The sequence below is a fragment of the Budorcas taxicolor genome, chromosome 9 (genome assembly GCF_023091745.1).
Source record: "Budorcas taxicolor isolate Tak-1 chromosome 9, Takin1.1, whole genome shotgun sequence".
In the NCBI taxonomy this organism is placed as follows: domain Eukaryota; kingdom Metazoa; phylum Chordata; class Mammalia; order Artiodactyla; family Bovidae; genus Budorcas; species Budorcas taxicolor.
In genome coordinates this window covers 54,974,179-55,000,480 of record NC_068918.1, presented here as the reverse complement: position 1 = coordinate 55,000,480, position 26,302 = coordinate 54,974,179, and positions in this window count along the sequence as shown.

The window sequence follows — 26,302 nt, the reverse complement described above, 5'->3', positions numbered from 1 at the left end:
TGGAAAAGACCCTGATGCTGGGAAAGATTAAGGTCAGGAGGAGAAGGGGACAACAGAGGATGAGATGGTATCACCAACTCAATAGACATGGGTTTGAGTAGACTCTGGCAGTTGATGATGGACAGGGAGGCCTGTCATTCTGCGGTTCATGGGGTTGCAAAGAGTCGGACACGACTGAGTGACTGAACTGAACTGAATTTGAACCAACATATAAAATTTCTTGAGATCTTGATTTTCCAGATTCCTAATTGCAGTCCTCATGAGAGCCGTCTTTGTCCTGATGATTCTTGGCTTCTGTGAGACAAATCCACCTGTTATTCCTCCAATAAAATTTCCTTTGAGTTTGGGTTAATTTGAACAGACTTATTCTTTAAGATCAAAGAGATCTGAACTAAATGGTTTTTTCACGGAGGGAGCTTTGGAGGTGGTGTTGTTCCCATGAGCTAATCTGCTCCCTTAATAAATGAAACCAAGAGTTCACACAGATTGGCTAGGTTGCAGATTACTTTCCTTCAGGGTAATTTATTTTCTAAGTATGACTTATCTCTATTTCATTTCCCTCCTAACACCAGCCTCATGCAAAACACAGCATTTGCATTCACCATAAAAAAATTTAGCAATGGTGATTTCCTAGGGGATAGTAGGGGAGGTACATGGCTATATTTCAGTTGAACATCTTTGTGGGATAATCTCCTCTCCCAAGTTTCTCTTTCAGGGGCCATCTACCAAGCCTCACTTGTCTCCACATCTTTCCTGCATCTCTCACATCTCCCTGTGTGTCTTTTAACCTTCTTGCTCCTTTCTTAGGTGGAGGACTGTGCTTGCTTTATCCAAAGTGTGGAAAAATGTGTTGGCACTAACCAATGAGACTTTTTTCCTGGTGATTTCTCTTCCTTATCCCCACCATTTACAGGAAGCTTGGGTTTTGGCACACTTTCCTCAGGGTAGGATTGATATAACGGGTGTCCAAGAAGAAAAGGAATTCAGACTTTGGAGTTTCTAAGTAGACTTTTGAACAAACCAAGCCATTAAGTAGAAGGAAAATCCTTTTAAGCTGCAAAAATCAAAGTCTGTGTTTTAAAGAATGTATTTGGGAAGATGTATGAGGATTCCCAAGTCAGTTTCTTGCTCTAAGAGTCACGGGCTAATGTGAGGAGAAAAAGAAAAAGGAGATCAAGAAGAATAAAGTGCCAGTGACTATCCTGTGCCTCCCTCTCCACGTCCAACCCTAGGCAACTCTATGTGAGTTTAGTGATTTGAAGCTAGTGGACCAGAGCTTGATTTCTAGGTAAAGACCTAAAAACAAACAAGGCCCAGAGACCCCTACACAGTATCAGCAGTATGAGATGCCACCTGGAATGTCTAGACACAGAAGTTTGGAGGCAGCCCGCAGTCTGCCATAGCTCCCAAGTAACTGGAAAGCATCTAAGGGGACACAGAAGTGCATGAACAAGGTCTGGCAGAACTAGAGGGACTTGGCAGTCCAGATTAGAGGACCTGGATGACAAGGAATGATGACCCAGACTAAGATCATCAGTGTTGAAGGGAGAATGGTGGCTAAGAACTGGGTGCTTCTCTTGATACCACGTGATAATACAAGGGAGGCAGGAGAAAGGAGGGGAGGAAGAGGTGGAGTTGTGAGAGGCTGTACCCCTGAGGGCGGCCCCTCAAGTAGCAGTTATGGAATGCTTTGTTATTTGCCGGGAGCCAGCATGAGGAATCCCACCCGTGGCAATGGTCATGAGGAAGGAAGCCAGACAAAACGCAAAGCGTGATCTAGCTTCAGGGGTTCCCCCTGAGTTTCCCTGAGCATCTACCCCCTGCCCCCCCAAAAACCCAGAATATCCCTGCCTTATTGTATTGTGCTTTTCTACTTTTCTGACACTCTCTGGAAAGAGTTAACTCAGGGCTGCTGTTAGCAGTCTCCTGCGAAAAGAGTGTCTCAGCTCAAACCCCTCTGATGGCTCTGTAACTTGCTTGACAGTTAGAGACTTTTACAATTTGTGGATTGTTTACAGCCTCCCAACCACAAGAGGCACAAAGCTTAAGGCATCTTAAGATACAAAGCCTTTTCTAAGAGCTAAAAATCATATTGGTGATGGGTTTTCACTGTTGACTCAAAGACTGCTGCCAGGCCTCCATATTCTTTATCTTTTAGGAATCTGGAGGATATTAATCAATGTAATTGGGATATAGAAATAGGAATATAGTAGTTTTGATGTTAGCAACACTAGACTTTTGAGTTAATTACTTTTCTTTGTTATAAATCACTGTACTCCTTTTACTTGTTATAAATTGTTGTATCTTTGCCATGTAAGAATATAACTTTATTTAGTGCTTTCTAAGAGTGGCACCAGACTTTGGGAAGAACAACACAAATAAGTCTTCTGGTTGACAAACCCTTATCAGAAAAAAAGGCTATAAAATGTTAACTGGCTCTCCGGCCAGAAGATGATGTAAATCACCTAAGACTTGTGTATACAACTAGGTATGCAGAGAGAAAGCCTGGTTTTGATAGGACTCAGGGCTGCTGATGCTGCATAATTTTATATTATCCATTGATGTCTAGGTACAAAAAAGGGTGTAAAAGGCCTTTCTAGGCAATAGGGGCCGGGCCAGTCGGTGGACTGGTTTCCCCCGTGTCTCCTCTTTACTCTAATTTCTGGCTGAATTCCTATCTGGGGCGTGGAGGCTCGCCATGTCTACTTACTTGCCCCGGCTTCTAAGATCCATGCGAGAGGGAGCCCAAAGTGGGGCACCCCCTGCTGTCCAAGAGGATGCTGGTGGCCTAACGTAGATGGTGCAAGCTCCTTGTCTGGAACTTTATTGGCTTTCCACGTAAACCAAGTTATTCAGCCTCTGTTCTCCACTTAATTTTCCTACTACACTATTTCTTCCTAATCTAATCTTATATTTCTAATTCAATAAATAAATAAGTTTTTCCTCGCCCACGCTGTCCCCGTTTCGAATTCCCTGGATCCACCAGGGCTGGACTCCAGCAGTTATTGTTCTCATCTAAGCCCAAACCAGCACTGAGATTGTGTCGCAGGGTGCAAATGGAGAAAATGAAAACTGAGTTGTATTGGGGACGGGAGATTTAAACAAATATATATAAGGGGCTATTTGGAGAAGGCTGAGCAGTGAGTGGAGGAGCTGGCAGAGGAGCAGGATGAGCAATCTGGAGCCAAATGCCTGACCAGGGTGGAAAGGGACTTGGGAAAAGTGCAGATGGGGGGCCAGGGAAGGCATGCACATTGTCTGAGGATTTCCAGAAGTACCTGGAGAAAGAAATTTCTTGACAAACCAGGTCTGGTAAATTAAACCTCAAGCATGGGTGATTCAAAAGTCATTAAAATTTTCCCATTAAAGGAAAGGAGACTCCCTGCTAACACTTGAAAGAAGAGAATAAAATTAGGTTTTCTCCAAGTTCCCTTTCCTAAAATGCTCATTTTAGTCCCCCCCACCCCCTGTCATTTTTGTTTCAATATGAACAATGAGCAACTGTGACCAATCGGAGTCTTATGAGGTTATTACTTTTTATGCCACAGAAACACAGACTCCAAGTCTGGCTACACAGCTCAAGGCTGAGGGAGCTTAAAAAATACTGAGGCCTGGGCATAGTATTCTGCCTGAGCAGAGAGCTGACTTAGTTGGCAGGAGACGTTGTCTTCGAAAGCTCCCCAGTGGTTCTAATGTATGACCAAGGCTATGAACTACTACAATGATGACTTTAGATTATTTATCTTGTAGTTTTTAGGAAACTATCTATGTCCCCTTAAATGGAACAGAATCTGTTGAACAAGATTCCAAAATCAACAGGAATCAAAGGAAGAGAAAGGAGGGGATGTTAAAGAGAACTAATGTTGGTATTACCTGTCAGTCTGTCTAAGTCTGATCATTCAGCTCATGAATAACCCATCACTTTCTGTCTTGTTTGTTTTCCCCTTGGTGGTCTGTCTTCAGGGTGTTTCATTTTCTTCAGTTCCTTTAAAAGAAGATGGATAAAGAGTCTATTTTGTTGCTTGTTTGATTAAAATGTTTTGGTGAACAAAATAGAAAACTATTAATTTAAGATTAGGGGACAGAGAATAAATTGTATAATCTATACTATGGATTTCCCTGGTGGCTCAGATGGTAAAGAATCTGCCTGCAATGCAGGAGACCTGGGTTTGATCCCTGGGTTGGGAAGATCCCCTGGAGAAGGGCATGGCAATGCACTCCAATATTCTCTCCTGGAGAATCCCATGGACAAAGGAGCCTGGCTGGCTACAGTCCATGGGGTCACAAGTGAGTGTGACTGGCTAAGCACAGCACAGCATACTGTGAACAAACATGATGGATATGAAAGCTTTTTTATGCTTTCTTAATTTCTACACTTTTCATTTAATTTAAAATTGAAGACAAAAAATGGCAACTCATAACATTTTTAGAGTTAAAAAGTAACCAACAGATACTTGTGTAATATCATTACTTGTCTGTCCCACTGCTGTGGCCTCAATGATGTGACGTGGCACAGATTTAATGAAAGTTAAATAATATAAGAGGAACTCTCCTGGAGAGGTTACTGAACACTATTGGCACCAGTGACTGAGATATTTGCTATTGTTCATGTCTGGCACCATCTTCCTCACTATTTGGGCAGAAAGCTTGGCTTCTGGTCTTGTACATTTTCCCTTAATGTGCAGCTTTTGTCTACCTGACTACTTTGAGTGAAAAAGGGTTTGATGTTTCCATATTCTTACTGTGGGAAGGTGTATCTAGAGTGAAAGGCATTCTATTACTATTTTATGACAGTTAACTTCCAACTAGGTGTGAGTCTGTTCTGGAGAAAAATGAGAGATTATCTGCATTCCATTAGGAAAAAGAATAATGTGGCAATGTTCTTCACCATTTACTTTTCAGTTGCTGTTTCAGGTAGCTCATATATTATTCTGGTAGACCAGCAGAACATCTTCATGACTTTACAGATGTAACCTTGAAAACATAAACTTTGGATACGGGTAAATGTTTCTGCATAATCTTATGAGTATCCAATTTTTCACCAGGCTTCCATGCAAGAGAGTGTTAACAGAGTATAAAGCACTAGTTTATAAGGAGGGTAATGTGGTCATTTTTCTTGAACCACTTAGTTACTTTAAGTCGTAGATGTATCTTTATTAGCTTTCTACCTGGGGGAGTTAGAATTAAATTCCCACCAATGTAATCCCATTCAGATTTACATTTTTTGAAAAATAATTTTATTTATTTATTTTTGGCTGTGCTGGATCTTTGCTGCTATGAGGGGTCTTCTTTAGTTTCAGTGAGCAGGCTCTCTTGCTGTGAAGCACGGGCTCCAGGACTCAGGCTAGATAATTGAGATACATGGGCTTAGCTGCTCTGCGGCATGTGGGATCTTCCTCGACTGGGGATCAAACCCATGTTTCCTGCATTGGCAGGCAGATTCTATACCATTGAGCCACCAGGGAAGTTCCACGTTCAGATTTACTCTTGTTTGCTTTATCTAATTTTGGCATATAAAGGTTGGTGTTATAAATGAAAACAAAGTCTGAAGGTAGCTTGTGTTTTTTCTATTCTTTGGGTTTTACTTCTAGTCATAAGAAAATAGAATATTATGGGCTACCAAAGCAATGAAGGCAAGAAGTATTCACAGGCATACTAGGGGTGTGGCAGTGTAAATTTGCAATGTATACCTTTTAGAAAGCAATGGATATTGATATCTTTAAATTGCTTATGCTATTTGATGCAGTGATTCTACTTTTAAGGATTTTTATAAAAGAAATTACCCTAAGTAATAATGTAAAGAATGTCCCACGTGCATTCTCATCATGTGCTGTGCTTAGTCCCTCAGTCCTGTTGGACCCTTTGAGACCCCAGGGACTGCAGTCTGCCTGGCTCCTCTGTCCTTGGAATTCTCCAGGTAAGAATACTGGAGTGGGTTACCATGCCCTCCTCCAGGGGATCTTCCCAACCCTGGGATTGAAGCCAGTTTCCACATTGCAGGTGGATTGTTTACTGGCTGAGACTCCAGGGATGCCCAAGAATACTGGAGTGGGCAGCCTGTCCCTTTTCCAGAGGATTGTCCTGACCCAGGAATTGAACCAGAGCCAGGAATCAAACTGGGCATTTTTATCATGATAAATGTAAGAAAGTTACAAACAATCTTTCTTTCTGGTGTTTTTTTGGCTGTGCTGTGAGGCCTGTGGGATCTAAGTTTCCTAATCAGGGATTGAACCCCGGTCACAGCAGTGAAAGCACCGAGTTCTAAACATTAGACCATCAGGGAACTCCCAAAAGAAAACTTGATGTGCGTCTGTATGGGAACAACTGAGTAAACTATAGGACACCCAGTGGATGAAATATTATACTGCCATTTAAAAAGGAATACAGAAACACAGAGAAATGTTTATGACATTATATGAAAACAGATCAGTAAAACAATTGTATAAGTTGTGCAAGCACAGCTTGGTTAAAAAATAAAACCAAAACTATGCATAAATCCCTATAAGAAAACATTGTATTATTTATGTCCAGATGGTAAGATCAAGAATAACCTTAAAATGTTTTCTTTATATATATTTTTAAATTTTCTAGGAAAAGATAGATTTAAAAGATTGAATATAAATAAATAAAGTGATAGAGTAACTGATTTATGGGCTTTGAGCTTAACAGCACCATAGAAATTGAGGAAGAAGGGTCGTCCTTTCCTTGTAGCTGAAGGATTGTCAGGAGAGATCACCAGGGTGAATACACAGGTTGTTTTGCAAATAATAAAGCACCCAGCTGTTTCTCAGTTTTCAGTCTTTGTGAGTCTTTGGATTGTTCCATTGTGATGTTAAAATTTGTTTTAACTAGAGACTTTTTCTTTAGAAGAAATGTCATATAGAAGCAGAGTTGCTTTCACTGGGGAGGCGGGCATGAGGGCTGGGCTCTGTTTACCCTACATCCTTCCCAGATCTCTTGCTGACTAGAGAGAGGATGCTGGGGAATCCCTAAACTACTCAGAGTATGCTGAATAAACCTCAATAAATATATTTTTTGAGTGACTTTAAAGTATAACCCCTTACATATGCATGTTCTCTTTATTACTTGCAGAAATACTGAGTTAGGCATTAGTAGGCCCAATTTACAGATGGGAGAACTGAGCCTTATAGGAGGGAGCTGAGGTGTTAGAGGTTAAACATCTTAATGTCTGGAATTTGAGCCAGTTCCAGTCTAACTCCAAAATCTATGATTTTTACCACTATGTCGTGCTGCTTTCATGGGCTTATGGAATGACACAGGAACTACTCTATGTTCACAATACAGTAGTCTCAGAAATGGCAGAAATCAGAAAGGAATTTGACGGCTGACTAGATGTGCCTGACTTCCTTCCTTATCTCCCTACTGCAATGAAAGAAAGATGAGAAAATCTAGCTGTGATGGAGACTGAGTATGTGATTGATCATCTATTGGCCTTAAGCAGTACTTCCACTACCTGAACCAGATCTGGGGTGTTGTGGTAGAAGGCATGGAGATGGTAGGGTCTTCTTGGTATTCCTGCCTCAAAGATACAGTGTCTCCACAAGCTAAAGGAAGGAAGTTATCCCTTCCTACAAATGAGTTGCTTTTTAAATTCCAGAACCATTCCGCACTGCCCCCTCCCTGCTTTCCTCTGCTTGTCCTACATTTCTTTGGAAACCTCAGCCTAATACTGCAATTTGGTCAATAGGGAAGCAGAAAACATTGCAGTCGGGATGAAGGCCAGCACTAGGCAGAGATGAGGATTGAAAGCACTCTGGGAGTTCTTTGTCTTGCTCTGCTTGTACAGAAGAAAATGAGAGCCGCTTCTGGGGTTCTACCAATAAGCAGGTGTTGGTGGGCACCAAGGGCAAGCTTCCCACCTGTTGTTAGCAAACATCTGGCTCCGGGAGGTCTCTTCTTGTTTAAGGCTGAAAAAACTAGATCTCTCCCTTTTATTCCCCAGTTATCCCCGAAGAAACCCAAATGGGAGTTAAAAAGGTATCATTTATATTTTATATCACTTGAAGATGAACATAAATAAGGAAATCGGGGTTCTTATGGCAAAAGATAAAGCTAAAATATAATAAGAAAAATAAAATAAGCTCATATAATTAATATCAGATGATTAATTTTGATAATTGGTGTGAATGAGTTAAAACCCCCATCAAAAATATAAAAACTCTCAGATTGGGGCAAAATACAAAATCAAACTATACTCTGTAGAAATTTGAAAAAAAAAAAGGTGACTATTATGGGTAGGGGCTGCCAAGAAGACCCTGTTCTCTGGGTTCTCGGAACCTCAAACATGCAGGCTAAGAAGTTGGTGATGGACAGGGAGGCCTGGCATGCTGCGATTCATGGGGTTGCAAAGAGTTGGACACGACTGAGCGACTGAACTGAACTGAACTGAAGAAACTCCTAAATGTATTATTTCTTGCATCTCACTTCTGACCAGAAGAGTCTGCTTCATGTGAACAAAGCTCTTCAGATTTAACCCATATCCTTTCTCCCTTCCATAGCTAACATTTACTGAGGGGTACTTGTAGCTAGGGGATTCCCAGATGGCACAGTGGTAAATAATCTGCTTGCAATGTCAGAGACGTAGGTTTGATCCTTGGGTCTAGAAGATCCTCTGGAGAAGAAAATGACAACCCACTCCAGTATTCCTGCCTGGGAAATCCCTTGGACAGAGGAACTGGTGGGCTTGGGGCTACAAGTTGTACATGACTGAGAACACATACACAGGCACTTACAACCAGACTTATGTGTGTTTACTCCATTCAATCCTCAAAACCCCCCACGAAGTAGGTATGATGAGTGTCTCTGTTTTACAGATGGGAAGCAAAGTAACACAACCTTTGTTTGAGTTACCCAAAGTCACACAGTGACCAGGTAGCTGGCAGACAGCTTGGTGATAATGAAATCAGAGCAGGCAGAGTTAGTTAAATGGATCCAATGTTTAATGGCTTCAGGGTCTCAAAGCCTTGTGTTGTTCATCTGCAAAGCAGACATCCTGTAGTTGACCTGACTAGGCCTTGCTCTCTAGACCAAGCTTGGACTGGATTTTCAATACTGTCTCCCTTTCCCCCAATCACTTGTGACTGACATGTTCTTAAGACAAAATAGTACCTTCAATCAGGTTTTGGACAAATCATACAGGCCTGGGTGCATGGCTTGTTTTTTAAGGTGGCTTTGCTATCACTGCTCTGCATGTAGGTATTGATTAATGGCTTATCTGTCAAAGAGCAATCTCATTTCTCTCATTTTAGGTTCTTAATTAACAGGCCTATGTCGACCTGGAGGGAAGTCTCTAAAAATGCATCAGAGGGCTCTATTCTTGACCAAATAGTAGGTGGAGTTTTTGAATGAATGACTTCAATGAGAATGTAGAGAGAATACTGATCAAATCTGTGGATGACATAATTTGGAATAAAAGATAATATCAATCAATATATTGGCTACTAAATCTAGAATCCCAAAAGATCGTAGTAGCATGGGACAAGGAATAGATCTATTTATTCAAGCATTTGTTTTCTTTAAAAAATGTATTAGGTGTTTATTATATGCCAAGAATTAAAGGGAAATTCAGTAGTCAGTTAGGCAGACAGGGACTCTAACTTTACAGATTTATGGGTATTTCAGAAAAGATGAAAGTTAATAAGAATAAACATAAAAGCTTTTATTTAGGTCTAAGAAAGAATGGGTCTTCCCAGGTGGTGTCAGTGGTAAAGAACCTGCCTGCCAATGCAGGAGACATAAGAGACATGAGTACAATCCCTGGGTTGGGAAGATTCCCCAGCGGAGGGCATGGTAACCCACTCCAGTATTCTTGCCTGGAGAATCCCAAGGAGAGAGGAGCTTCGAGGGTGTGCTATAGTCCATGGGGGTGCAAAGAGCTGGACATGACTGAAGCTACTTAACACACTCACAAGAAAGAATAAAGCAGAACAAATCCATGCCTTACCTGCCTCCAATAGCACGAAAGCTTAATGGTGGATATTCAACTTAAAAGCTATAAGAATAAGAATTGGAATAAGAGTTTTAGTTGACATTAAGCTTTACACAAGTCAATAGTGAGTGATGGCTTAAAGATGCTAAAATACTCTAATTAGAATAATAGAAATATGATGCCTCAAGCACATGAGATTTTATTGTCATTATAGACCTCGATGACCAGATCATGCCTGAAGCACTGTCTTGACTTCTTTTGTAACACACTTTAACACTGACACATTTAACAAGGTCCTGAAGACAGAAAAAAAATGGTGAAGGAAGTCTAGAGCATTCTACAGAAAGAAACTGGCAGGTTCATACAGGAGAAGAGACCTCCGCAGGTTACACGATGGTGATTTTTGAGTATGTGAAAGGCTGGAAGACAAAGCAGATTTACTCTGAATGACTGTCTGGTTCTCCATGGAGGAGTAGGTTATTGGGCAGCCAAGGGCCAGTGTCTATTGAACAGGATAAGGATCTATGGTGGCCAAATCCCTTCTCTTCAGGCTTGTATGGGGAGAAGAAATACAAACCACAGGAAAGCATGTTTTCCTGGCATTTTTGGAGAGTATATTGAAAAGAATAGCTTGATAGTAGTGTTCCATCTTGTTTCTAGACTAGTAAATTGCAGACCGTACAGTTTGGATTTACTGTGGAGCAGTTGAGTTTCTGTGTGATAAACTGCTGTATAATATGCAGATTTCCATTTTGATTGGCTCACTTGAACAAGTTATATTTCCCTATGGTATAATGACAAGTTGGGCATCTGACAGTTCCTTCCTCTCTGTATGCCATAAAAATTGGGTGTTAGGATCTTTCATTTTGGCTTTCAAAAATGAGACTCACAATGAGGAGGGATGGCTTGAGAGAACATTTTATGCTTTCAACCTAGAATTAAATGCCAATTAGGGTGATCTCAGAAGAACTGCTGTGCTAACTGTGGAAGTAAAATGATCCTACAGGAATGGAGCAATTAATCGTTCAACATTTGGCTCTTTATACATGACATTCTCTACCAAATAAGACTGTAATCTGGTAAAAATAAATATTATGAGTGACAGACAAAAATGTTCTCCTCTTTTTGCTCTTTCCTTTAAAATATAAGGAGAGACTACCTCTTAGACAGTCTTTACCAAATAAACTTGAATATATGAAAAGAGATAGTGAAGTACAGGGAAGCCTGGCATGCTGCAGTCCATGGGGTTGCACGACTCGGCTATTGAACAACAATATGAAAACAGAAATTGCGCTGTGTCCATCTCCTACAGAAATTCAGTTGTAAAAAAATCTCCTACATATTAAGACTTTATAAAAATAATTTCTTTAAATGCCACACAGTTCTTCAATCGGGTAAGAGTTAAGAATTAAGAACTTAAATTATTTAGGGTGTGTTGGTCAACATGAAACTTGTATTCACTTACTGATACTTTCATTTTTAATGTTGTTCAGTTGCCAAGTTGTATCCGATGCTTTGTGACCCCATGGACTGCAGCATACCAGGCTGCTCTGTCCTCCACAATCTTCCAGAGTTTGCTCAAATTCATGTCTGTTGAATCAGTGATGCTACATAACCATCTCATCTTCTTCTAATAACATAATATTTCTAGATGACATGATTATACTTTAGAAATGCGATCTGGCCAGTATTCCTAAAACTGGCAATACTGAATAAAATTATTATAAGTTCAATTGTAACAATAGCAATAATAATTATTTATGCTATTCAGGGGTAGATAATGGTGACATATTTATATGGGGTTTCTTACTTTCCAAAACTTATCTCTTCTGATCCTATAAGGGCTGCCCTTTGAGATTTGCTTTTTATTATTATTTTCTGCACTTTACTCATGAAGAAACTGATTCAGAGAGGTTATACAATATGTTCAAATTTGACTTAGAAACTTGCACAGGTAGAATATAATTCAGAGCTCCAAATTCTAAGTTTATTCTCTTTTGCCAGGCTGCAAGAAAACAAATCTTGAATGAGGAGTTCAGATTGCTGAGGCCCCTGTTCTCACAGGGGAAAATTCCATAAAATGTAATCAAGGACATAGACTTTATGTCATAGAGCATAGAACATCGTAACGATGGTGATCTGAACTGGAAGATTCTATTTCCATCACTAACTACAGAAAGGAAGGCACCATTCTTTTGTTAATCTCATAAGCTGCACTTTCAGGGAGAGTCTGATATTGCAGATTGTGAAACTGTGATAAACATTGGGATATTGTTAAACTCTGAATGACTGGCCCAAATAATATTAGAAGGAGGAGTGTCCATTTGATTGCTGAGTTTGGAAGGAAAAACTAGATGAATGAATCTTCTTTCTAGACTCTTCTTCTCTTCTTTTTTCCTTGGGAGCTGGCCTCCTCATAAAGCTATGTCCTGATCTGCTCCTCCAGACTGCAAGTTTTACTGATGTGGGTACCACTCATGGAGTCTTACAGATGCCTACATCATACCTGGGCTCTACAGAGGCAGGTACCATGCATGGAGTTTTACGGATGCAGGCATCATACTTAGAGACTGCTGGTGACAGGTGTGCAGTTCTGCTTAATTCCAAGTCTTGCCCTACAGGTGGAAGCCACATTCTTCGATATCACTGTAGCAGTAATAAAGGTAATGTCTTATCTCTCTTCCCATCTGCCTTACACTTTCATTTTATATCTCAATTGGTGAAAAACTTAGGAACTGGAGTTGATATTTATTGGAAACTTTCAAATTCCCATACTTAGGTTAGATATTAAGAGGGGAAGTTCCCTGAGCTTTGCTCTCTGTATTTATAGGCGTTCTCAACCACAGTTAGAAATTATTTTATGAAGTATTGTATTTCAGTATTTAAGAGCATAGACTCTGGAGCCAGTTTATGTTTCCAATGATTTGGAAAAAGGGAGGGATAATAGCTCTTGTCTCAAAGGATTGGCACGTGTAACTTAATGCATGTAAAGCACTTAGACCAATACTTGGAACATAGTAAGCACACAACAAATGTTAACAATCATTTGAGAAATCATTTCAGTGCCAAGAGATGGACTGGGTGGAAGTAATGAGCTTGTGGTGAAGGCACTTTTAATTTTTGGAGAAACACCCTAAGGCACAACAATATCAGAAGCTTTGGATATTAACGACGTGGTTAAGATAAATTGTGTTTCAAATCAATCATTATTTATGTTGCATGTTCTTTTTTTGTTTTTTGATTCTAAACCAAGCATTTCTTTTTTTTTTTTTTTTTGCCATTTCAAATGAGTTGGTTTAATTCCAGGTGGTACAGAACTCAGTATAGAGCAAAGACTTAAGAACACACTTTGACAGGATTCTGGACTGAGTTTATGCAGATCTCATAGCTATGGTAGAGATGGCTGAAAAGAACCTAAAATGAGGCAGTATATATATATATATATATATATATTTTTTTTTTTTTGCAAAATTTATTCTTAAATGTATAGTAGATTCCAAGACAACACTTCATTCTAGCTATAGGCGGCAACAGATGTTATAGCAAGGAATCCAGGTGTTTAAACAAGAATGGAATGAAGGATCATCTTTGCCTCAGGCACAAGGAATAGCTTACATTTTGCCAGCTTTCTTAATTCCACTTGTGGCTAGGGGGTCTTTGCTTTTTATTCCTTGAGTTTCTTCTGCTTCTCCTTCTGTTTCTGCTTGAATGTCTTATCTTTCTTGTCCATCTCCTTGTAAGCCAAGTATTTCTTATTTTCAAATACTAACTTAATACATGGTCAAATGCTTACGGCTTATCTCTCAAACACTTCTAACTACACCTTGCAAGTACTAGAAAGGAAATCTGTGGGTAAAGCTTTTTGTGGAATTGCAAAGGTAAAATGACAAATTAAGAAGCTGTTCATATGCTGTTCAAGGGGATTTATGAATCTTCATTGACAGAAATTTAAAATTTTGAGAAAAAAATGTTCATCATTTTTACTCAGTTACAAAAGAATAATGAAATGAAAAGCTGCATAAATGAACAAAGTTCAGGAGACATTATTTTTCTTTATAAAACATATGACAGCTGATAACAAATCCTTCCTGTCAGACATTTGAGATTATCTAAAATGAGAGAAATGAAGCAGTTAAATATGCTACTTAAGGGCACACAGGACCTCAGTGGTCCACTGAGAGAGGACAAGTTTTGACTGGAGACTGCCCCGGGCAACCTGACTCCAGAGAAAGGAAGAAATTGCATTCTTTAAGAAGTCAGGCTTCAGATTAACCACTCATTCTCCAGAGTGGTTAATGAATACAGCTGAGACAGAAATTAGAAAGTATTTTTGGGAACTCTGAACTCTTTAACTTTTCCTGGCTCACAGAAACAAATGGAGGGATGGACTCAGGTGGCTCAGAAGTAAAGACTCTGCCTGCCAATGCAGGAGACACAGAAGATGTGAGTTCAATCCCGGGCTTGAGAAGATTGCCTGGAGGAGGAAATAGCAACCCACTCCAGTATTCTTGCCTGGAAAAATCCTGTGGATAGAGGAGCCTGGAGTGCTATAGCTCATGGGGTCACAAAAGCTTTGGATGTGACTGAGCACACACACGCACACACACACACATTTAAAATATCAAAACAGTGAAACCAATTGTTATGCCTTACCCTTGATCTCATCTGTTTAAAATTTATCTCTAAGAATTTTTTTTTGCTGTGAGCCATTTTTAAAGTTTTTATTGAATTTGTTACATATTGCCTCTGTTTTACATTTTGATTTTTCTGGCAACATGGCATGAGTGATCTTAGCTCCCCAACTAGGGATCGAACTGTACCTCCTGCATTGGAAGGTGAAGTGTTAGCCACGGGCCTTCCAGGGAAGTCTTGAAATTTATCTCTTCAAGAAGAAACCAATATACAGTTTAGAAAAATGTGCAGGCAGCTCATGTTAACTAATTTACCCATCACTCATTCTTAGTCTTGAAGTTGAAAACAGTAGCAGGAAGATAGTACCTAGGAGTTTATTCCTGTTTCATCTTTGCCTCTTGATCCAGTTTCTAGTTTTCTGACTGCATATTCCATGCATCAAATCTATGTGGGTAGAATAAATTAAGATTATTGAAAACTCACCAAATAATTCAGCCTAATGAAGAATTAAGAAGTCTGAATAGTTTGGCATGACAGAGTGAGGAGTTGCACTGACCCACTCTCCAGTGTGAAACAGGTAAAAATAATTTTTAAAAGCCTACTCATTTAAAGTCCTTGAAAATATCCTTAATGACATGCAGCAAGTAAAAAAAAAAATATTAAAGAAAATCTGCTAGACTTGATAAGAGTAGTGAAAATCTGTAGTACTTAAATCAAGACTCTCACCCATTTCCCCTTTCTTGCTCAGGGAGACAGAAACTCCACTCCAAGCTGATGCAGCTGAGAATGCAGAGCTCCTGCTTTGAAGCTCTGGCTTCTCTTTGGAGGGACAGGACTTCAGCATTTTCCATCTTGTCCCAATCTACCTGTTTCGAATAAGTTCTTGGTGACTACAGTAAGTCCCCTACATATGAGTTCCATTCTGAGTTCAAGTTTACAAGTCCAGTTTGTTCATAAGTTCAACAAAATTAGCTAAGCACCCAACTAACACAATCGGCTATTTAGTACTGTGCTGTAATAAGTTTATAATACTTTTCACACAAATAATACATAAAAAACAAATACAAAAAATAAAGAAAACATTTTTAACCATCTGGTGGTTAGATGGTAGAGAATGTGCCTGCAATCCCAGAGACTCACGTTCCATGTTTGGGTTGGAAAGATACCCTGGAGAAGGGAAAGGCAACACACTCCAGTATTCCTGCCTGGAGAATTCCATGGACGGAGGAGCCTGGAGGGCTACAGTCCATGAGGTCACAAACAGCCAGACATGACTGAGTAACTAACACTTTCACCTTGAAAAATGCAGTAGTACAGCACAACAGCTGGCATATAGGGAACATTCACGTCTTTGAAATTTTGAAACTTGAAGACTCGTTTGACTTACTGTATTCCCAAGAATTGCTGACTCCCTTTTTCCCACTGCACTGGTGAGATGGAGGGTCTACCTTGAGCAAGACACTGCTGAAAACAGTGGGGGTTTGACTCCATTGTCCCATATTTGATTGAACAGTCCATGGAATAATTTATGCCCCAGGGAACTCCTGAAAACAATAGAGCAACCAGCCAGCAATGACTGGGAAGAGACAGTCTAAGGGAATCCCAGAAAACCATTGTCATCCGAGGGGGACTGTGAGCATACCCAATGCTGTACCCTGTGAGAATCAACGTCAGAGTCTTCGTGCTGTGAAGGAAATGTACCTCACTTAAGTAATCCAGCCAGTCACAAAGCAAGTAAATAAGAAAATAACAAGTCCTGGAAGGTAGGAAAAGTACCCAGAGTTGGTACAACATATTATCTAAAATGACCAGTTTCCAGTAAAAGTTATGAGACTTGCAAGGAAACTGGAAATTTGACTCATATACTAGAAAAAAGCAGGCATCCAAAACCACCTGTAAGAACTACCAGATGCTGATTTCAGAAAAGACTGCAAAGTAACCACTGTAAGTACATTCAAAGAATGAAAGGAAACCATGATTTAAAAAGTAAAGGAAGGTATGAAGACAATGTCACATCCAATAGAGAATATCAATGAAGAGAAATAATTACAAGAAAGAACAAAATGCAAATGCTAGAAATTCTGATTTATTCCACTCAGATTTTATCTTTGGGGTTTACAGATAGTAGGAGATCAATGTAAATGAATTTATTCACTGCTTTGCTAATGCATATGCTCTAATCACTAATACCCATATGGATGGCTTCTCTTAGACATGGTGACATTAAGTAATGTTGATGTCTGCCTAGATACAAATGTTGCAGATCCAACTGGAAACAATATATTTTACCTGTGATTATGCCTCGTGGTTCCAGACATTATCGACTAAACTACCCTTCTGACACAAGATACGAGTTTGATCACCATTTCTTCTTTTCCTTTCTCCTTCCCTCTTAATGAAGACTAAAAAGGCACAGACTGTCTTGCGTAATCTTGAAAAATAGCAAGTAATATATATTTATGGTAGAAAAATAGGAAAAGGGCTTTCAGAATTCGATAAGTTGAGTTTCTGGCTTTCTCTTCAAAATGTGCACCAGAAAAACTAGAGGAGTGAGATGGAAGCAGAGATCTGAGGAACTAAGCAGAAAGGCAGAGAAACCCTGTGGTAGAGTAAGAGTGGGGCCAGTCTGGGGTTAAGGGCAGCTGCAATAGCAGCGGGAGCCAGGTGGGAGATAGATGACTTCATGCTTCTGCCCTGGGAGAGTTTTTATCTCCCCAGGGCCACTGCAGTTAGAATTGACAGCAACAACACAGACTGGCCAGGGGCTACTGATGAATAATCCAAGGCGTGAAAAAGTCCTGCTAACGCCAAGAGGCTGATAGAAATGGTGTGGGTACCTGCCTATCCTAGGGCATCAGTTCTTTACACACTCACTTCCCCTCCAAATCTGCAGGGCTGGTGAGTAGCAGATGAAGAAGTCTGTTTCCTCCAAGTGGGATTTCTTTCAAAGAATTAAAGTGAATTCCTGAATAGAGCAGTCTGATGGGGAGTGATGCAAATAAGAGAGTTCATTCTCTCTCTGTCTTTATACTTATTAGACTTACCTAAACAAACATCTCATCTTTGCCTTCCCTGTAGAATATGATCAAATAGAGGAATTGATACCTTTTAATGGCAGTCTCCCCAGCCCGTGTAACCAGATACCCACAGGGGTCTAAACAATGAAAAAAAACCTAATATCCTCAGAGAGATATGGAGAAACATCAATAATGAGAAGCAAGATCAGGAAGAAATCATTAAAAAGTCCCAGTAATGTTGCAGAAACCAGTACTCGAGAAACCAAGCACCACACTCGCAGAGTTGGAGAACCCAGGTTTATTAAGCTGGCGGGCCCAGAGGAGTTAAGACTCCAAGCTCTGAGCCCCGAACAAAGGGATTACAGAGTTTTTATAGACAGACTGTAGTGGGCAACACTAGCTGTTAATAGGCTGGTTTAAACTAAGGGGTTTCGCACATGTGGGAACAGCAGTAAAGATGGGAAGAGGAGGATGCCTGGCATGATTAAGCAGGTTTGCAGGGGCTGGGCAATAGCAAAGAGCAGGGCAAGGGTGGGTGAGATAAACTCCAGTTCCTAGTATTGCAAGTCCCCACTTTCTGGGACTATGTGACCTACATGATCTAGACTTTGCAAGAGGCAAGCTGAGTTACAGAGGCAGAAGGAGAAGGAGGTTATGTAAAATTTTAACTTTTCCTCTTCAATAAGAGTGAAAAGTGGAAGAGTTGAAATGAAGAACACAAGAGTAAGTAGCAGGATAGATACAACTAAGGAAGAAATTAGTAACCTGGAAGGTGTGATTGAGGAATTTTTTCTGAAGATAACAGGAAAGGGTAAAGAGATAAAAATAATAAGTAATAATAACAAAGAACAAGAAGGAAAGAAGTAGAAATGCCAACGTGTGGAACATAGGAGTCCCAGAAGAAAAGAAAATATGGAGGAGAGGAAATATTTGAGAAAAGAATGACAATAAACTTCTCAAAAAAAAAAATTCAGATTGAATGTGCCTAATGAATAGGGAAGGGAAAAATCTACACCTTTTTACTTTAAAGTAAAATTTGATAAATCACTGATTATAGGAGAATTCTGAGTGTTTCCATGTAGAAAGTGGAGAGTAGCTCTTCAAGAAAAAATAAGACTATAAGTGACTCAGGGAGAGAAAATAAGGCAGTGAACAGTAGAGATTCACTTACTGTAGAGCAGAGACTTACACAACCTTGTATAAAAATTATACTCCAAAAAGAAAAAACTACCCTGTGATAAATAAACCATAATGGAAAAGAATATGAAAAAAAATATATGAATAACTGAGTCACTTTGCTATACAGCAGAAATTAGCACAAATTTGTAAATCAGGACTTCCTTGGTGGTGCAGTGAGTGGGACTCCATTTGCTAACGCAGGGGACAGAGGTCAATCCTTGGTCCTGGAAGATTCCGTATGCCCCAGAGCAACTAAGATTGTGTGCCACAGCTACTGATTCGATGCTCTGGAGCCTGGAAGTTGCAACTACTGAGCCTTTGTGGTGTGACTACTGAAGCCCATGTGCTCTAGAGCCTGTGCTCCAGAACAAGAGAAGCCACTACAATGAGAAGCCCACACACCACAATGAAGAATAGCCCCTGCTCACCACAACTAGAGAATCCCCTCACAGAAATGAAGATCCAATAGAACCAAAAAAATAATTTAAAAAATGAAGCAATATTTAAAAACTTTGTAAATCAACTATACTTGGAAAAACCTAAGAAAGGAGGAACACATTCTGAGCTCCAAGCAATGTGAGGCTGGGAACCCCGTGCTGCAGCTGCTGGGACTAGTCTCAGGAATATCAGGATAATTGTTGTTGGAGGGCATTTTATGTTTTATTAGGCTTGGAAAAAAGCCGAGTGCTGGAGAATTGATGCTTTTGAACTGTGGTGTTGGAAAAGACTCTTGAGAGTCCTTTGGACTGCAAGGAGATCAAAGCAGTCAATCCTAAAGGAAATCAGTCCTGAATATTCATTGGAAGGACTGATGCTGAAGCTGAAGCTCCAATACTTTGGCCACCTGATGTCAAGAACTGATCCCTTAGAAAAGACCCTGATGCTGGGAAAAATTGAAGGCAGAAGGAGAAGGGGACAACAGAGATGAGATGGTTGGATGGCATCACCAACTTGATGGACATGAGTCTGAGCAAGCTCTGGGAGTTGGTGATGGACAGGGAAGCATGGTATGCTGCAGTCCATGGGGTTGCAAAGAGTTGGACAGGACTGAGTAGCTGAACAGCAACTGATTATTGGAGCACATAGAACAATGTTACTTTTTAAGATGACCGTTGAACATATATTCACAACTGCAGTTTTTGTCTGGCTTTGGGCATTTTATAAGCTTTAACTAAATTTCCCTAATCTCTTCTTCCTGTTTTTGAGAGACTATAGTTTTCTTTTAATAAAAAAAACAAACAAACAAAAAAAAAAACAAAAACTCCAAATTTAAACTTCTCTCAAGAAACCTCTAATCTTTTCCAATATGATTGTACTATTTTACATTTTACTTAGTGAATTAGTCTAGGTTGTCCACAGCACAAGAATAGATAGGAGTGTGTCTGCGTGTGTGTGTGTGTGTGTGTGTGTGTGTATGTTTAGAGATTCATCATAAGATATTGGCTGTCATGCTTATGAAGGCTGAGAAATCCTGAGTTATGCTGTGGGCAAGCTGGATACCCAGGTTCCAGTCCAACACTGAAGGCCTAGGAACCAGGAGAATCACATGTGTCAGTTGGAACTTACAAAACCAAGAAACTTGAAACCCCTCAGAAGAGCTGATGTTTAAGTTCGAGTCCAAGGGCAAGAGAAACCCAATGTCTCAGATCAGTCGGGCAGCTCTTACTCAAGGGAGGATCAGCTTTTTTGTTCAATTCATGCCTTCAACTGATTGAATGAGGGCCACCCACATTAGGGAGGGCAACCTTATACAGTCTACCAATCAAATGTTAACCCATCTAAAACTCCTGCATCACAGACACAATCAGATTTGTTTGGACCAAATCTCTGGGCACCCTGTGGCCCAGTCACACTGACACATAAAATCAATCATCACATCAAGTATCAACAATCTATGAGAGTTCCAGCTGCTTTACTCTAACACTTGGCAATATCGGTATTTTTACTTTTAGTCATTCTGGTGGGTATGTGCTGCTATCTCCTTGGGTTTTCATTAGCACTTTTTCTGGGGACCACTGATGTTGAGCATTAGCCATTCATATACTTTCATTTGTGAAGTATCTGTTCAAATCTTTTGTTCATTTTCATTAGGTTTCATTAAGGTGCAAGGGTTCCTTATATTTTCTGAATGTAAGACCTTTGTCAGATACGCACATTCTGAACATTTTCTCCCAGTCTCTGACTTGTCATATATGTGTCTGTGTGTATATGTTTCTTAATATTCGTGTGTATATATATCTATGAGTGTGTGCATATCTGTGTTTATATAGCTTTTTTCCGATCACTTTAGTGGCAGTTTGGGAGGTGGCAGTGAATAAATGCATATGTTATTTGACATATCTTGTTCCAATCTGTAATTGATTCTTTATCTCTGCTCTTTAAGTGCTCATCACACTCTGTGTAGAGCGTATGTCACCTTACCTTACTGTGATTTACATGTAGGGCTCTGGGCTCATAAAGGGTAAGATTGGGTCTTTATCTTTGGATTCCCAGTGACTAGCAGAGACCTTGGCAGTTATTCTGCAACTTAGTAAATTGAAACATGGACACCCCTTATCTTGGGAGAAGATGGGATTTTGATGGTGCTCTCTAGGACCCTTTTGCTCTGCCTTTGTCATTGAATTAGAATATTTTTTTTTTCTTGGAAACTTTAATTGGAAATACAAAGTGTGAAAAGTCTGAGTGTATTTTACAAAGCCTTCTCTAATTAAACAGCAATGAGCTTCCAATTACAGCACCAGTCTGCAAACTCTCTGTAAAGGGGTGGAGAATAAATATTTTCAGCTTCTTGCTCATGCAGTCTCTGTCACAACTCTGCAACTCTGCTGTCATAGTGTACGGGCAGTCACAGATGATACAGAAATGAAGGAATGGGTGAGGCTGTGTTTGAATAAAACCTTATTTGTAAAACAGGCAGCATGTTTAATCTGGCCCACAGTCTGCAGTTTCAGTCAGTTCAGTTCAGTTGCTCAGTCGTGTCTGACTCTTTGCGACCCCATGAACTGCAGTACTCCAGGCCTCACTGTCCATCACCAACTCCCGGATTCCACCTAAACCCATGTCCATTGTGTCAGTGATGCCATCCAACCACCTTGTCCTCTGTGGTCCCCTTCTCCTCCTGCCCTCAATCTTCCCCAGCATCAGGGTCTTTTCCAGTGAGTCAGCTCTTTGCATCAGGTGGTCAAAGTATTGGAGTCTCAGCTTCAACATCAGTCCCTCCAATGAACACCCAGGACTGATCTCCTTTAGGATGGACTGGTTGGATCTCCTTGCAGTCCAACGGGCTCTCAAGAGTCTTCTCCAACACCACAGTTCAAAAGCATCAATTCTTCAGCGCTCAGCTTTCTTCACAGTCCAACTCTCACATCCATACATGACTACTGGAAAAACCATAGCCTTGACTAGATGGACCTTTGTTGGCAAAGTAATGTCTCTGCTTTTTAATATGCTGTCTAGGTTAGTCATAACTTTACTTCCAAGGAGTAAGCGTCTTTTAATTTCATGGCTGCAATCACCATCTGCAGTGATTTTGGAGCCCCCCAAAATAAAGTCTGACACTGTTTCCACTGTTTCCCCATCTATCTCCCATGAAGTGATGGGACTGGATGCCATGATCTTTGTTTTCTGAATGTTGAACTTTAAGCCAACTTTTTCACTCTCCTCTTTCACTTTTATCAAGAGGCTCTTTAGTTCCTCTTCACTTTCTGCCATAAAGGTGGTGTCATCTGCATATCTGAGGTTATTGATATTTTTCCCGGAAATCTTGATTCTAGCTTGTGCTCCCTCCAGCCCAGTGTTTCTCATAATGTACTCTGCATATAAGTTAAATAAGTAGGGTGACAATATACAGCCTTGACGTACTCCTTTTCCTATTTGGAACCTGTCTATTGTTCCATGTCCAGTTCTAACTGTTTCTTCCTGACCTGTATACAGGTTTCTCAAGAGGCAGGTCAGGTGGTCTGGTATTCCCACCTGTTTCAGAATTTTCCACAGTTTATGGTGATCCACACACAGTCTGTACTTTACTGACCTCCAAACCAGAGGAACCTTGGGTGAACCTTAACATTCAGGCGTGAATGATCCTTGAGGTGTTTATACCTCCAATAGATACTTGGTTTAACTACTTCTCCAATCCTATTTCCAGTGGTAGAATATATTTTCCCTGTATATTTTGCAATTTTTATCTGGTCATGAGAATGTGCCTCTTAGATCTCCAGCTATAGATGCCACCTTCTGATATCCACTCCCACGTTGTTTCCAATGGGCTGATCCAAGACAGAGACCAAGCACAGCAGAGGTAGCAGGGTAAGCTCATAGCCTGGAAATATGGGACGCTATTGACTGGTGAATGAAGAACTTCTCTGACAGCCCAGATGAACTTCCTTAAATGTCACTGCCTTGTAAGAGTTTTCCAACCAACCTTCTTTCCAACCATTCCCCTTCACCTCCATTGCAGTTCAATGACTCTGCCCCCCATTTCCAGCTCTGTCTCTGTTTCATCTCACAGGTATGTTCCTGAATTTGGCTTCTTCATTTTAAAGCACCTGGACCAAATTAAACTGTTTATTTTGTGCTTTGCTGACTCAGTTATCAAAGAATGGGTTGATATTTGCTACAATGTCATAAAGAGAATTTGAAAGAAAGAAAGGGTGGAGAAGGAACGTAAAAAGAAAAAATATTTAAAGATGAAAAGTGGACAGTGAGATGTCAATTGACTGGGTAGACCAGGGCATTAGGAAGGCATTTCCTCCTAAATGTCTACAGATAGGGTTTGTGAAGATAAGCAAGTTACCACTTTGCACAGGCTCTGAGAAAGACTGAGACTCAGAGGTGAGTGAAAGGCAAGATTGAAGTTCAAATTCAAGGAAATAATACCCCAGGGTCTCTGGCCACAGGAACTCCCAGGCACAGTGGAGGGTGGCTGTGGAGTGATGAACTCAAGGTTGTGGAGAGAAGGTGTACACTGAGTGGTGAGACTTCCAGCCTCCTCTTCGCTTTGCTCCCAGACCACCGGCTGCCAAGCATTAACCTGCAGATTAGATAAAGCTAGAGAATTCTCTTAGTATCCTTCCAGGGAAGGATACTGATATTTTAAGGTTATTCAACTGAAGTCTGAGTTGGTGCTCTTCACTCCAAAGACATTTGAAAGCTCTGTCCATGTACCTAGAGTTTCTGACCCACTTTTTCATTCCTTATTTGGACATGAGACTCGACAGACAAAGACCATTCAACATTTTGGGAAAGCTTCCTACATGAAAGGCAAAGACAAAGGCAACTAATTATATAACTAAACAAAAGAATTCACAGGAAACCAAGAAATAAGAGAGTAGAAGAGACTTTATAAAAGAGAACATATTGCTTCTGTGAAACAAGAACAAGATGATACAGAAAAAGAATAATCAGAACATAAGAGAGAGACTTTGAGATTTAATAATATGATCTTCCATCTTCAAAACAACAAATAAAAAATCAAAAGGAGGAACAGCAGGTAATAATAAGGAAATTATCCAGAAAATAAAATGAAAAATTAAATGAAAGATGATCAGGTGTTTGAGTATCTAACTAATTGGAATTTCGGAAAGAAAGAGCAGGTAAAACTATGGATAGAAAATTATCTAAGTGATATGGAGTGGGAGGTGGGAGAGGGGTTCAGGATTGGGAACTCATGTAAACCCGTGGCTGATTCATGCCAATGTATGGCAAAACCAATACAGTATTTTAAAGCAAAATAAAGTAAAAATAAAAATTAAAAAAAAAAGAAAATTATCTAAAAAGTGACATTTCCAATAACGGAAAGCCCGAGTCTAGCATCAAGAGTAAAAAAGACACTGAGGTGTCTATCATGAAATTTCAGAACACCAAGGATGAAGAAAAGATCCATCAGGTGCCCCAAAGAGAGAAACTAGATCACCATCAATGGGTTGGGAATCATATGAGACTGGAATTTGCAACTGTGTTTGCTTGAAGAGAGTGGAACAATGTTCCATGAAGACATCTTGCCAAAATAAACCTCCAAATATTTAAAATTGATTATGAAACCCTTGCTAAAGTTTTTCAATTATTTCTCATTACAAGGGGTCAAAGTCTATGATCCTGGGAAGGGTGTATCAGATCATCTAGAATCTGAATCCAGGTGTCTTCCACATGTTTCTCATTTTCTGTTAAACACAGAAAGCTGAGGTTATTACAGAAAGCTTCCTATATGACAAGTTATTTGTCCAATATTTCCCTGAATATCTTGTTTATGTCCATATCTTTGTTTTTGTTGCTGTTCAATTGCTCTGTCATGCCCAATTCTTTGATACCCCATGGACTATAGTACACCAGGCTTCCCTGTCCTTCGCCATCTCCCGGAGCTTGCTCAAACTCATGGCCATTGACTCAGTGATGCCATCCAACATCTCATCCTTTGTGATCCCCTTCTCTTCCTGCCCTCAATCTTTCCCAGCATCAGGGTCTTTTCTAATGAGTCAGCTCTTCACATCAAGTGGCCAAAGGATTAGAGCTTCAGCTTCAGCATCAGTCCTTCCAATGAATAGTGAAAAAAGTGAAAGTGAAAGTTGCTCAGTCATGTCCTACTCTTTGCGACCCCATGGACTATACAGCCCATGGAATTCTCCAGGCCAGAATACTGGAGTGGGTATCATTTCCCTTCTTCAGGAGATCTTCCCAACCTAGGGATTGAACCCACATTGCAGGCAGATTCTTTACCAGCTGAGCCACACAGGAAACCCAAGAATACTGGAGTGAGTAGCCTATCCCTTCTCCAGTGGATCTTCCTGACCCAGGAATTGAACCGGGGTCTCCTGCATTGCAGGTGGATTCTTTACCAACTGAGATATCAAGGAAGCCTACCAATGAATAATACTCAGGATTGATTTCCTTTAGGATTAATTCCTTTTGATCTCCTTGCAGTCCAAGGGACTCTCAAGAGTTTTCTCCAGCACCACAATTCAAAGGCATCAATTCTTTGAAGTTTAGCTTTCTTTATAGTCCAACTCTCATGCCCATACATGACTGCTGGAAAGACCATAGCTTTGACTATACAAACCTTTGTCAGCAAAGTATCCATATCCATATCTTTAGGTCCATATCTTTATCCTTTGTTTAAGCTTGAAGAAAGGCTCAGAGTGTTGTAGACTTTTTCTTGTTGTCTAATGCCCAGTTCAAATGTCACCATCTCTTTCTTGAAGTTTTCCCTTCAAATTCAGTAACAGAAAAAGGGTATAAGGATGAAATCAATTAGATGAAAATAGGGTTAGTTTGTGGAATTTGTGCCCCTCTCCCTATCCAAATCAGGCAGAATTAATCACTCTGCCATGCTTCCCTCGTGTGAAAAATTAAGACAACTTAATATCTAATATTATCACAGTATAGTAATTTGAATATGATTTTTATCTTCCTTACACCATTTTGAACTCCTTAAAGGCATGGACCATGTTTAGTTAGTTTTGCATCACAGTCCCTAGCTTTGTGCTTGCATGAATTGATACTCAGACCATCCCCATGGAAAAGAAACGCAAAA